Source organism: Hipposideros armiger, unplaced genomic scaffold, assembly GCF_001890085.2.
Source record: "Hipposideros armiger isolate ML-2016 unplaced genomic scaffold, ASM189008v1 scaffold_102, whole genome shotgun sequence".
NCBI classification, from domain to species: Eukaryota; Metazoa; Chordata; class Mammalia; order Chiroptera; family Hipposideridae; genus Hipposideros; species Hipposideros armiger.
The window spans coordinates 1,090,998-1,106,013 of record NW_017731452.1 but is presented as its reverse complement, the minus strand read 5'-3'; the positions used below and the strand labels follow the sequence as shown (position 1 = coordinate 1,106,013).

General features: G+C 43.3%; 1 long non-coding RNA gene across 1 annotated transcript; it reads left to right on the top strand.

Annotated features, from left to right (window-relative positions):
- Window positions 1–7,020: 7,020 nt before the first annotated feature.
- Window positions 7,021–14,768, top strand: LOC109384801 (uncharacterized). Its single transcript, XR_002124493.1, has 2 exons — window positions 7,021–7,297; window positions 10,411–14,768. It is a non-coding gene; the product is annotated as an uncharacterized LOC109384801 (long non-coding RNA).
- Window positions 14,769–15,016: the final 248 nt, after the last annotated feature.

The following is a 15,016-nucleotide window of genomic DNA, read 5'->3' as shown; positions in this document are numbered from 1 at the left end:
TCAACCCAGAAACCTGAATTGTCCTTGACACTCACCCTCTATAGCAGCCCCAGTCAGTGCCCACCCATATCCCTCAGGCCCTACCAGTGCATTGAGCTCCAGATCACTTCCAACAGCCAATTCTTACACCTCTGCTCCTGAAGAATTTTTCCAAATCCATAGCAGGCCAGTTGGAAATGCCCCATTATCAGCCCTTAACCAATGACTGGTGGAATTTGGTGTATCAATAGCACAGCTTCTTTGCTCTTTGGGTGGAATAATTCTGGTGCATAATTCTTTTTCTTCTTCTTTTTTTTTTTTTGTTGGGGAACAGTGTGTTTTTCCAGGACCCATCAGCTTCAAGTCAGATAGTTGTTTCAATCTAGTTGTGGAGGGCACAGCTCAGAGGCCCATGCGGGGATCTAACCGGCAACTTTGGTGTTGTGAGCACTGCGCTCTAACCACCTGAGCTAACCAGCCACCCCGGGTGCATAATTTTTCACTCGCCCCCAGAATAAACTAAGCTCCATTCATCAACTGTGGTAACTGATGTAATACCGCACACTTTAGTGGCGGCCTTCCCCTCCTTATCTCATTTCCCTACTCCTGTACAAATGTGCCCTGTATATTCTAATACATTACTTGAGACTTTTTCTTAGAGTTTGTTTCTAGGTAAACTCAAACTAAGATACTCCTATATCTAAACTGTTACCAAACTCTACTGAATTTATCTTCTGCATATATGTCAAATCTAGTTCTTTCTATTTCTACTGACATCAACTTAGTTTAAACCATCATAGACTTCTGCAAAATATCTAGCTGGTAACCACTGCTCTGCATCATTTTCCCCTACAGCCATAGTTATTTTTTCAACATTTAAATATGATCATATTTTCCTTGAGACACCTTGATGGTTTCCCATTATTTTTAAGAGCAAGACTAATTGAGCTTAGAAGCCCTGTGTTCTGGCTCCTGTCGACCTCTCCAGCTGTGCATTGCCCCACATGCCTCCTCCTCCCTGTTCATCCCACTCCTATAACATTGGCCTTGGTTCAGTTCTTGGATGCCACAGGACTCTTGCACAAGCCAATCCCTCAATCTGGAATCATTTCCCATTTGCCTTTGCCTATTGTTAACTCTTACTTCACTGGTCAGATCTCAGCATCTCAGGGAAGCATCCTCAGTTCCCCTAGTTATAAGTTCTCTTGTTACCATAACTCCTATCACAGTTTCAGCATTATATCCTTTTGTATGATTCTTTGATTGAGGCCCCTCTCCTCCTCTAGACTCTGAGCTCCATAACGGAGAGATCATGTCTCAGCTCTGGTCCATCGTTGCACCCCAAACACTCACTGCAGTGCTTGGCAAAAAATAGATGCTTGATATATAGTTACTAAGTGAAAGAATAAAACTAACTAAATAAAAAGGCAGCTATTTCTAATCAAATAGCCAGTACGGTAGGCTGAGGAAAAATCCAGTCTCTTCCCAAAAGTCTCATTGACAAATATCAACCGAAAGTGATAAACGTTGTTAGCTGTCTCCCATTTCCTCCCATTTCCATTTAGGGTACAGAGTGCCCTAAAAAGAGTGGCCGTGAATGAGCAACTCCTATCTTTAACCGATTTTTGCCTTATAACTTAGATATGTCTTGATGAGCTATTAGACAACAAGAATTAGATCCTCTTCATCCTACTATCCCCAGTGCTTGTCATATGTTTGGGGCCCATGTCCCTCCACATCTGGACTTGAATCCCCATTGCAATTCCAGTGCAAGGCTCCATTTTCTCCCAAGATTGGTTCAGATTCTTAAGGGCTTCCATTTCCTCTACTCACCTCTGGCTCCATTTCCAGCTTCTGTGAATCTTAGTTCTGTGTCTGGAGATCTTCTCCTTCCCCCTAGTGTCATCCCAAATCCAGGACAGAGCCTGCTTTTCCCAAGATTGCCTTTTATATAAATCTCTGAGTGACCTTAGTTGGAGACATAGGGGGGTCAGCCAGGTAAACTTATATTGCAGCCCAAGGGAGCAGAGCTTAAATCTGAATACTGTGTTTTCTTGTTCTTTTTTTTTTTTTTTTAGCTGAACCATCCTGCCGCCTGTTAGCAGCTCTGCAGCAGCTCTGCAGCAGCTCAGCTCGGCCCGGGAATCGAACCTAGGACCCTATTGCTTAGAGCTTGCACTGTTGAGTGAGCTCTTAACCAACTGAGCCACTCGGCTGGCCCCTGTTTTCTTGTTCTTAATAGGTCTTGTCCATTTCTGCCAAATCAGGTTCCAGGCCGATGCTGTCTTACTCAGTACTCCTGCCCTGCCTTTCTCTGTTTGCTCTCACTGCCCAAGTGGCATTCATTTCTTCTGCAGAAGGGCTGTCCCTGTTTTAGTCTTTGCATTTTATGCCCCTAGGACTCACCTTCCACATCCAATAAGCCTAGCAGTGAATTTTTCTGAATAACAAGAATTTATCTACACATGGTACACTGATTCCAATCATACTTTTTCTCACTCCACTGTATTTTTTTTTTTTAATGAAATGACAAGGTCAAGTAAGGACAGCCTTATAGCAAAACCCATGGATTCTGGGTTGAAAAACCACATTTGTGCAAAATGCATTTGAGGTGTAAATGCACTGATCTCGTAAGGAGCTAGACGAGCCTGAGAAATGGTGGTGGGAGTGAATGATAAGATGGGAAGTCGGACTTGGGAGTGAGGAGCTGCATCTGAGGAGCTCGGCAGGGAGGAGATAGGGATGGGCCGACTAGAGGGCAAAGCATGGAGGTGAAACGAGGCAGGAAGTGAAGACTTTATACTGAAGGAGCTGTCGCAGCAACTTTTAGGAGAGGAGTAGCCTTGACACAGAGACAACACTGGGTCACCAGCCAGCGGAAGTGGGCACTGATCTTGGCGCTGCCCATTAGTACACTATGTGACCTTGGAAACTTAGATCAACCTTTCTGAACCTCACACGTTCCTTATGTGTAAAGTGGGTTTGAACTAGTTGGTCTCTAAACAATTTCTACTTCCAAAATTTCCAATTTGGGACTTCTTTCCAGCCATATGTGAACACATGCAAGTATTTGAGCAGTTTGGATTCATGTTTTACAAAGGAAAAATCTGACTGAGGAAAAGAAAAGAATCGCCTTTTTGTCTACTGTTTGAAGCTAGCAGCCTGCAGAGTTCATTAGGTGAAAAAATACCATTTGGGGAGATTAATTAAAAATTCTGACATTCAGAGCAGGGATTTGGGGCAGGAATGTACAAGCTCAGAACTCTGGGTAGAATTAGACAGGCATCTAAACATTGAAACTTATTAGGTATATAATTTGGCATTAAGAAGGGGGCATTTGGAGCCAATATTCCAAGCCCAAGTGCTGTTTGGCTTTGTGAGTTTTGCTTGAATTATTGCATGTTTAATAGGATTTAGCTACAGTGCCTCTGCTTAACAATCTGTTTCCTTGGCAATGCAATCCTCAGAGGGGCAAAGGCCATATGGAAAACATGGGTCATTTTATAATTTAGTAAGTGAGGTGAAAGGAATAGAATTTAATTTGATATACAGTTTTGTATTCCCACTGCACACACAGTAAGGAAAAGGGTGACCAGCACAAGGCAGGCACTTAATAAATGGAAGGTGCTATTATTATTATTATCAGCAAAAACCCCACACATGCTTTGTTTTATAATAGCCCAAACAGGCTGTTTTTCCCAAAATGCTTATCAGACACATAACTATTCTTCTCAGTAGTTTCAATGGTATTATCCTTGATTCTGTTTATGTTTTCCCAGCATCCTTTGCTTGCAGTCCATCAACAAGCCTTGCTCATTTTGCATCCAATTCATAATCCAAATTCATCCAGTTCTTCGCATTTCCCCTGTGACACTTGGTCTCAGCCAACATCACTTCCCACCTGGAACTACAACAGCCTCCTAACAGGTCTCCCTCTCATGCCTACTCTTGCCCCCTGTATTCTAATCCTTCACTCAACATCTAGAGTGACCTTCTGAAAACTAGAGTAACACTATGTCACTTCTTGGCTTAAAATTTTCTAGTTCCTTTCCACTGTGCCTAATTAGCCCAGCTCTACATGTGCATTAGGAAAAAATGGGGACAACCTAGACACTCAACAACTTGTGGGCTATTTAAAAAATTATGGCAAATTATAGAAAAGTATATATTTTTGTCAATATATTTTTTATCCATACCTCTCTGTTTAGAAGAATATTCACAAAAGTGTTTAAAATCCTCTTCTTGGGAAGGAGGTTAGGATTATGACTAATCTTTAAAACAAAAACTTTGAATGGTTATAAAATATAAAGAATGTTTGAGTAGGAGGAGAGAGACTTAAAAAAAAATCCTAATCCCTACGTACCAAAAAAAAAAAAAGACAGGAAATAGAAATTCAAATTCTGAAACCAAGATTTTTCAGCTACAGAATTCAGCTGGGGTGATCAGATAAGGTAATCTGGGGTGCATCTTTGGTGGGCATTGGCTTAGCTGATTGCTAAGCATGCTGCAAGACCATGATTGAATATTGATGGCTTTGAGACCATCTTTCCTTTGTTCTCTCTCCTACTCCACTGCTTGCATGCCCTAACAATAACATCCTTCCATACCCCCGTCGATTACATAGTCACGCACCTGCATTACAACCTGGTCATGTGTAAAACACTCAGAGAAGTTTGAGAAGGTTTCTAAAGGAAGATAGAGGAGGCTGTGCCCACTCCCTCTTGGACATGTAGTTTCATCAACTAATTCACATGGGGGCTGAGCCCTGTCCTGGGAAAGTAAAGTAGAGCTTGCCAACAATGGGGTCCAGCAATGTGCTGGTATGTCAGAACTCGGTGGGGGAGCCCAATGCAAAAAAAGTGCCAGGAGAACCACAGGAGAAAAAGCAACCTGAAAGGAAGACCATCTATTAGAATAACAGACTGAGGCTGGACAAAAGAACTGGAGAGTTCTTTTGCATTTTTGAAAAGAGGATTCATGGTATAAGATGGACAGTGCTGCCTGGTATTGCCCCTGCCACTTGAGCAGTGCACAACGTGTGCAACCTCAGAGGGGAAAGCACACGCCTTCAAGAGCTTGACGTCTGAGGTTCCGAGGTGCCTGCCACTCTCCTGTCTTAAGCAATATTGATGTATATCTATCCCAAGACCATCCCTTAAGACCAGTTTACCAAGCTGGGGGGAAAATGCTTTGCAATCCTGCAAAACTTCAAGGCCACTGGACAATCACAAGCATTCTGAACTGAAGATATGGGTTTAAATGATGGCCATCTATGGGTAATTATTTGAGAAAAAAAATATTGTAGCTAAAAAAGAGTCTGAGACTTCGCATGCAGAAGACTTCTCATTCCACAGATTTTTAATATAAAACTAAGAGCGGGTCCCTTTGTGGGATTCGTAGATTTTGAAAACCTTCATTCCTCTTTCCACACTAATCAGGCAACTCTATTCCCATGGCCTCCCCTTCCACCAATTCCTACTGGAAACAGGTGGACCTAAAAGGACCCAAACAACAAATGGAATGAACCATTGTGTGTATTTACAGAGTGCTGTCACACAGCTTCTTGTTTAGTTGTCCCATGATCCTATGTGCAAGACAGTGATTGGGTGAAGTTCAATGCTTGCCTAAGAACACAAGGCTATGTAAGTAAGGAGCGCCACTGCAGAGCCTATACTCCAGTCCCACCTCCGGCACTTTTACCGTGAGAGACAAAGAGAAGAGAAATCAGGCACATTCCCGCAGGACTATGCTTTTGACCTGCCCAGCATGCTTTCCTATCTCCCTTGGCCATCTGTCATGAGTGAACTTCCTGCTTACATGTGCCCATTAAATTATTTTTGCTTAAGCTAGTTTGAATTGAGTTTCTGTCCCTTGCAACCGAAGGAACTCTCAAATGCATTAACGACCTACATCATTGACTTTCCCCAGTCACACCTTTTGAGGTTCTTGTCATAGATCCCAGGGCTGTTTTTCCAACCTGGACAGCAGACTTTCAGACAATTTAAAGGACATTGTGGAGGAAGGGAAAACACAATTCCAGGCAATATTAAGTTCAGAAGACCCTTAGCAGTAACATTAAGAAAAGTCACTAAGCAGATGACAGAGTGGACTGGCAAAGAATTCCATCCTTTCCTATCTCTACTCAAGGCAATCTGATAAAATTCATTAATTTTGGCTTCCAGCCAACCACACTTCAGGAGAAAAGCTCACTGATGAACTTTTTCATTTGGCTCATAAGACCATCAGTGCTTGTAGGGCATGCAGTTCTGTTAAATTAACTCATAGGCTCCGCTAGTTGGGGTAAAATCAAGTTGTGCTTCTTGGACCAAACTCGTCAAATAAATTCTCTTGGCTATGAGAACTCAGGCTCAGGGATAGTTAGAAATAAACAAATTAGACTACCTCTATTTATTCACATTTTGCAGTTAATTTTTCTATACTACAAAATTACCCTTCTCCAGCTCTGCAGTTGAATCTAGGCTTTGTTAATGAGAAGTGAACCATTCTGTCTATTATTTGTTTTCTCATATTATCCAATTAGTCTAAGGTTTGATCAATAAAAATTAAATCATTATGGGGCCAACATATTAATTCTGTTGTCAGGTTTAAAGTCCAAAAGAAAGAATCCACCCCTTCTTCCACAAAACCAATCACTCCAAAGAGGATAAAAATGATTGGTACCAGCCCTCATTTTTGAGAACCTGAAAGACTAAAGATGAGGCCAATAGGAAGATGCTTCTAACAACCATACCATATTGCCACTGCCATGTTTAAATGTTTGCTAACTATGCCCAAGGCTTGTTTTTGTAAATAGTTTAATTAGAACAAACAGTCTAGCCTGTGTATTTACATATTGCCTGTGGCTGCTTTTGCTCTACTTCTATTGCTTCAAAGACCCCTGACCTGCAAAGCCAAAAACAGTTATTCTCTGACCCTTTGTAGACAGCGTTTGCTGAAACCCTGCCTAACTGCTTTCCAGCATTTTCCTATTTGACCCTCACAAAGACATTGATGCTATTTCTATTCCCACTTTCTAGATGAAGAAACTGAGACCCAGAGAGGATTAAGTAACTTCTCCAAGTAAAGCTGAGGCTGAGTCCACTTCTGATGGCAACATTTAATGAATCTACTGTTGACTTAAGAATGTACCAACCTGTAGACAACTTTTATGAGCGTTTATTTGAACCAAAACTGATGACAATTGCAGGAAAGCAAGATCTCAAGTGCTTCAGAAATCGACGGTTTTGCAGCTTCTTATATGAATTGGAAATTAAGGAGGAAGTGTAAGGAAGATTACACGAAGGTGGAAGAAAGCAAGGTGGGGATTGCACTGCAGGATAATTAACAAGATTATGTGCTCTCTTGAGGGTGGTTACTACTTATTTTAAAGGTGTGTTAACCTAGATGCACAGAAACAATGGACAGGGCTTGCTTAAGGCAAAGACAAACCTTTTACCTAAAAAGTTATATGCCTGGGGTGTGACTACCCACCATGACCTGCCCAGTTAGGAATTTATGGTCAGATCAGCCTGTGGGGTTCTTTTCCTGATGTCTACACTAGTATTGTCCTTCCTTACCTCTGGTGCTCTTTAAAATCTCAAAAATCTGATGCCCAGGCAAGAAAATTAGCCAAGCGTCCAAAAGGTGGGCTGAAAGGGTGAGTGCCAGAGGAGTTTAGAGAGAAGGTCCTTGTGTATCATATATTCTATAAATCAGCCTGCAGTCAAAGTTGTCACCGCAAAAACTGAACCTTCTCTGCAAAAACATACTCTCTCCTTTCTCCTCCTAACCTCTGATGATTTGAAAACTCTAAGAAAAATTCAAGGATTTTTCTGTACATTTTATGCCATGGAACAACACAACACAAAACAACACCAAAAGGAAAAAAAAACAAAAAAAAGCTTGCTAATATAGGACTCGGCCATTGAACACTTGTAGAAACGCTGTGGCAAATGTGTATCTTTGGTCACCTTGTTTCATCTAGGATCATAGAAGCAATCATGTATAAAGACCAACAACAAACAGCTAGGCTGTTTGAAGGAATCAGTCATTTCCATGGCAGCTAGTGAGTAACAGGAGCTTTCTGTAGATTAGTTCTGATCTTCCCCACCACCTACTGCATCTGTACGTCAGTTTCCATTAGGAGGAGACCCACCAAAGCCACAGACCCGGGAGGGGTAAAGGGCGTGGTCTCCCTCAGGGGCAGCTGTTTGGCCCCTGACACCATTCCTGTCCCATTCTAGTTCTGCACCTGCTGTTCTTTTTCCATTTTATCCCTCTTCCTGCTCCTTAGTCTTGCTGGATGTCCTTGGCTTCTCTGATTGGACTCCCTGGGAGCCTTGTAAGGGTCAGCCCATGCTCAGGCTTTCACTTTCTCTTCTCCCCACCAACAGAAAGAGGACGCCTTTTACTTCTCCACCTCTCAGCCCTACACTCTATGGAGGGCTCTCTCTGCCCACTCAGCATGTGGAGCCTCACTTTACCTAAGAGGAGGATGCCCTGGCAAAAGCTCTCATTCCTTCTCAGCCTGGGTCTTGGCAAGTCCAATGTCAATCCCTGATAATAGGAGCCTATTTCATTGGGGGTTTGAAGATCTCCATTGAGGTGGATTCCAGACATCACAGGAAAACAGAAAATCCCTGCCCTCTCTGCAAAAAGGCCTATGACACATGTAGATTACCAATGATTGAGAAAAGATGGTGGAGGAAAGTAGAAAAAACCCCCACATATTTTGGAGTTAGGTAGTTCTGGTCCCATCAGGCCTGACCCCATGTGGCTGTGGCCAAAGTCCTTTAATCCTGCGTGCCTCCATGTCCTCATCGGCCAAAGAAGCATGAAGGTGCCTACTCTGCAGGGCTGTTGGAAATGATAGAGACAGTAAAAGTGAGTGACCTCCAGACTCCCAACCAAGACAGGCAGAGTCATCACTGGCACCATCCATCATACAGCCGTTCCAGAGCCATCACTGCACTCTCCTCCTGCTCATCAGGGTTTTGTCTCTAATGCTCTCTGCCCACAGCTGCCTCTCTAAAACTCTTCATTTTGATCGGTCTTCTTATATTCCCCCTACTGCTGTCTAGTCCATAGCTAATCTAAGCCTGGTCCCTGGACAAGCAGCGTGGTCCTTGCTGTGAGAAACGCAGAATCTCAGACCCTGCCCAGAATCTTTAAGTCAGAATCTTCACAGCAACACATTTCTGGTGATTTCTGTGCATGTCAAAGTTTGAGATGCTCTGTCTTACTCTCCCCCTGTAATTATCATCTGTAATTTTTGTCCTCTCATACGTGATATCTGGTGTATACAGTCGTATTGCTGCCATAACCAATTATCACAAATTGAGTGGCTTACGACACAAATTTATTCTCTTGAACTTCTGGAGGCCAGAAGTCCAAAAGTAGCACCCTGGGCTGAAGCGAAAGTGTTGGCAGGGCCATACTACCTCCCCCGCAACCCCTCACCCGGGAAGCTCTCAGGGAGAAGGTATTCTGTTGCTTTTTTCAGCTTTTCGAAAGGCATCCCTTCTCTGTCTTCAAAACCATCAGTGCAGCATCTTGCTTTAGTCTTCACCTTGCCCTGCCTCCTCCTCTGCTGCCTCCCTCTTGTACGGACACTTGTGATTACAATTAAAACCCAAAAAACCCAGGATAGTCTCTGGGTTATAATTTGAAGATTCTTAACTTAATCACATACACAAAGTTCCTCTTGCTATATGAGGTAATATTCAAAGGTTCCAGGGGTTAGGAAGTGAATATTTTGAGGGGTCTTTATATAGTCTGCCATTTCTGGGTCTCTCATCTGACACTCAGTATGTCTTTCATAAAAGTTGGTTGACATTTGTATTTATTTGGGGGATGTTATAATTAGTATATGCCCACCATGGAGACAGGCAGTGACATAAATTGACTATAATTTATCGTAATTGAGTATTTATGAACATATCCCTTAGGCTCACATGTTTTCAATAGAGAAAGTAATGAACCTTGAAGGCTTCACAAAAGAGGTGAACTAAGCCCTGAAAAATGAACAGAAATTCAGCAGGTGACCAAGATGGGGAGAGACATTCTAAGCAGAGGGGACATTTAAACGGCACGGAATCATGAAAACAAAGCCTATTCAAGGAGCTGTAAGTGTGAGGGGAAATACAGTGTAAGTATGAAGTCAGGCGATCAGACGATGAAGCAAAGGGCATCAGTCAGGATCATATTAGGAAGGGTTTGGAATGCCTCCTTAGGGAAACCAGTGTCCCTCCTGTAGATTATAGGCAATCACTGAAGATAACCATCAGGAGATTGACAAGATCAGAGCACAGTGAAAGAAAGGTCATTCAGGTGACAGTGTGGAGGCTATTTTGCAAAAGCTTGGTGCAACTAAATTAACTTTTCAGTTCATGGTAGGTGTTTGAATAATCATCTGCTCCATGTCTCTCATAGGTACCATCATGCTTGAACTGCCGTAGCAAAAGGGACCCAGAATAACAAGATGTTCTGTTCCAAGCAGATGCCACTCTGATCTGAGCTGGGGACACAGCTGCTCAGTAGTAATCAACACGCCAGTTTCTGTTTTAATCCTTTTCAACTGCAGAGGGGAGGCAAGGTATTAAACGGTGAGAGAGCTCCTGGCACAGTGTGTGTAGAAGGCACCTTTATTTCTGCAAGACAAGCTCAGCTTGCTGCTTAGATTCTGAAGGTTGGTGCTGGTCTTAATCATCTGCCATCTGAATGGGCATCTCCAGGCAGTTCTGATGGTCAGCAGGATTAAGGAGCACTGGCCCAGCCACCTGAACTGTCCTTTGGTTATCTGAGATCAGTGGGCTATCCCAGTTCAACACAAATAGGCAGCCAAGGACTTTCCTGGCTTGTTGGAGATAGAGATAATGATGAAGATGATGATGATAACAGTGGCCTTTTGATCACTGACTATGTGCCTAGCACTTGCTTTACACAAACTGGTTCTCTCTAATCTTTGTAACAATGTTCCTAATACTGCTGAATATCGCCCACACTAAGAAATTCATTTTCTATTGTAACGCATTATACATGTATGTGCTTGTAAACATTCCATCAAATGTCACACTGTGTGCATTTTCTACTCCATTCTGCTGTATTTTAGGTTTTTAAAATGTTGGTCATCCTGCACTAAATTGATTTAGTAATCTGCAGTTCAAGATTAAAGGTGAGTATGGTTGTCCCCATTATCCTAGCAAAACAATCAAAGGTGAAATGGATTAAGCAACATGCTCAAGGCAACACAAATCCCAGTCCTCTGAAAACTCCATGCTTTTTCTCGCATGTCATCCCTCCTCCCAAATTACAAAGCCCCTGCTATTGGGACAAATGCCTCAGTGCAGCAGAGAAGTGATGATAACCACAGCAGTGACATAAAAAATAATACCAGCTGATACCTTGTAAGCCCAGACGACATGGCAGCCATTGTGCTAAGTGGAAGTGTAACGTGCCACCTAATTTAAGTGATGGAGAAATAGCACCAGAGAGACAACATAATGCAATGGGGTGCATACTGAATGGAGCACTGGAAGTTGCGTATTTGCTCAGCTCTCATCCCTGACTCTCACTAACCCCCTGCAGCCTCAGAACTCCAGTCTCAGATGACTCCACTGTTTACGGAGATCGATGATGCTCCTGACTCCAGCGAACAACACCTGCCCCTCCTGTTAGTTATATTAAGGATCAAAAGTGCTAAAGCCTTTTGTAAACGGTACAAATGTCAGTTCTTTACTTGTTTACCGTTCTTGAAAGGCCCACTTTGCAACAAGGTTGGAAAAATGCAAAGCCCTCAGCTTTGTCCTTTCATCAAAGGAGGCAAATAGGAAAGTCATAGTGTTCCCTGCTTCAGAAAAATGGACCTGACACAGCAGGGCATTTTGTCCAAAAAAAAAAAAAAATCCTGTTTCTTTCCAACAAAGGTAACATAGCTGTCTGGTCTAATGGCTAACATGTACCCTTCAAGCAGGGGTTTGTTCCTTCCAGGGCCACTTGGGATGTGAGTTTCTTAACCTCCATGCCACATAGGCCCTGATGATATAACACAATATGGGATGTGGGGCCACAGCGCTGGGTTGTAATCCTGGTTCTAGCCTGCAGTGGCACATAGAAGGCAGTACATTTGGGCATGTCACTGATCTCTCCAAGTGTCAGCACCCACATCTGTAAATTGAGGGAATGATGACACCATTTTCCGGGTGCAGTTGTGAGGATCGGCATATTAATAGGACCCGTATGATAACATCATCACTGCCCGAGACTCAGTTTCCCCAGATCAGGATTATTGTGCGGACTGCAGGGAGGGTAGGTCCCTGAGACCGTCCATGGCAGGATGAGTGGCTCTATATCTGTTACCCCTCTCCTTGGCTGGGGAAAAGGGAAATCCACATTCCTTCTTGCTCATTCTTGGGGGCTCTCTTTGTGTCGAATGATGTGCTTTGCACATAGTAGGCTCTTTGGCTAGTACTTGTGAAGAGAAGAAAACCATTTCAGGAGCAGGTTAACCAAGATTCCAGAGGGCTGAGGGGCCCAGGCCAGAGTAAATCTCCTAAAGTGGATTCCAGGAAGGAGAAGACGCCATAGGAAGTAAGCTTACCGCTGGTGAGGAGTGTTCAGGAGGCATGAGGGTAAGGTGCCAAATAGACTGAAAACCTCATGTCTCCCTGATATCATTCATTCATTCATTCATTCATGCACTAGTAAATGAGACCCCTTGTTTTCTTCTCTGAGATACTAAGCCCAAGGAAAAGTTCTGTCTTCAACACCACCCTCAGAAACACCAGCTTGGCCAGCCTCAAAGGCCTTCCAAAAACCGGAGTCACGAGGCCTGGCAGCTCTGACCAGACAGGCTGCAGAGCAGTGAGCAGGGCCGGAGCTGATGCGGCATCTTTTCTGCACACAAGGCAATCGCACCCACGGTCCGTGAAAAACACAGGGCACGGGGCCAGGACCCTGCCCTCCAGCCCCAGTTCTTCTCACACTAGCTGTGAGCCCAAGGGTGAGTCACTTGACCTCCCTGGGTATGCGTGCTTGTTTGTATGTCAATATAACACTGTCATGGAAAAGAATGGGAAGAAGGCAAAACAGCTCTTTCATGAAGTGACAAATGTCATTTAATATCATGGCAATGTACCTGGGACTAATATCACCTGGTACGTGTCCCGCACTTTGTGAAAACCTGCTGGAAGGTAAACCACTGTGGGGCAGGACTAGGGGCAGGTAAATGAGGCACTCACCTTGGATGCAAGATTGAAGAGGATGCCAAAAAAGTAATCCAGGCCAAGGATATTCTAACGCAGGATTGCTAGAAATCCATATGAATGCAAAAATCCATGATAACTGAAACATCAATATTTGAATAAAAACAGGCTCCACCCCTGTGTTTGCCCGACACCGTCTCCCTTGCCTCCTCCTAGTCCCGGCTCTATAGGTAGTGTCTGCACTTGGTGGGTATGGTAGTACTAGTACTTTTCACACCTAGAGAGTACTCTTTAATTCCTCAGACATTATTAGCCTCTTACTTGAATTGCCCAACCAATCCAAAGGGGAGTCAGGAAAAGGAAAGCCGAATATTCCTGTTTTATAGTCAGAGCGGTGGCTTTAATGGGAGAGACGTGGATTCAAATCCTGTATCTGCCCCTTAAAGTATGTGACCTAGGGCAACTTGCAAATGCCCCTTTCCAGAGCCTCCAGACCTTTACCTGCCCCGTGGCTTCCTGCACTCTCCACCACTGCAGAGCTGACTTTGCACCCACTGAGAAGTCCCTTCTAGATCTTGGAAGAACATCTCTTCATTTTAGACCCTTCATTTTCCTACTGAATTCACTCGCTCTCATTCACTGTGAGAGTCTTCTACTGGTTGACTTATTTCCTTCCTTATCGGCGAAAGGAGCTGAGGGTCTAAACAATCATTTTCCACCATATGCACAGAGAAGCACAGCAAATGGGGGAAGACAAAAGGCAAATTTTCACAGAGAAGCAAAGAGACACCACACTGCCCTAGAGTCGGAGCAAGTGGCAGCCTGGGTTTCAGGCTTCTTTGTTCAGCTGGCTCCCCCATCTGCCCTTGGCATCCTTGCAAACACAACCTCACTTTTTCTTTAAATGCACTGTTGAAGGTTTTCATTAACTGTTAACCAAAGACAGTATTTATGAAAAAGCGAAACCTACTCTTATAGTCAATCTCATGAATTCACCTATAGGTCTTCTTGAAGTTTTCATTGCTTCTCCTCCTACTTGGAGTAAAGTTGTGCCTCTCCCAACCAAGAGGTAACACTGAATTATGTAATTTGCAAAATATGCCAAATATATATCCATTACTGCCTCATCTGCCTATGCAAAATCACCCTTGGATATTTACAGATTTACTTATATAGACTTTAAAGCATTTAATACTTTGGACTGCTCTGTACTTCCTGAGATTTGAACAGTTACACAACACACCAAAGTGTGGTTTTTCACTCTCTTGAAAGATTGTGATCATGAACTTATCACAGGTTCAGTTATTGAGAAGTTTTACTCTTTGGAGAAGATGGTCTGGGGATCTGTGAGTCAGACATAGGGTACAAACCCCAGCGCTACCCCTTATTTGCTGTGTGGTCTTGGGCCAGACACTTAATCTGGGTATTATAAATTTGAAATTTATAAAGTGGGAATACTATCTTCCTGGCAGGAGTTCTGTAAGAATCAAATAAGACTGTATGTATGAAGGCATGAACTTAGCTCCAACATACTGGGTATAAGAAATGTCACATTTATTTCTCCGAATAAAATTTAACCTATGAACAGCCTTTGGCAACTCAGCCCTAAACAAGTAAATACAGACAGGAAAAATCTATGCTGATCCCCCACCCCATGAGGATGGAAGAAATACAATAATTGGACTCCCTCCAACTTGTGAAGGCCTGAGAGGTCTTCCCAAGGGCAGATCATTCGTTTAGGAGGCTCCTGATCCTTACTGATAGGCCCCTGAAGGAGAATTTCTCTACTGCTTCCATGATGGTTGAGTACAAGGCTTTCCAGAGGCTCAGGGTCC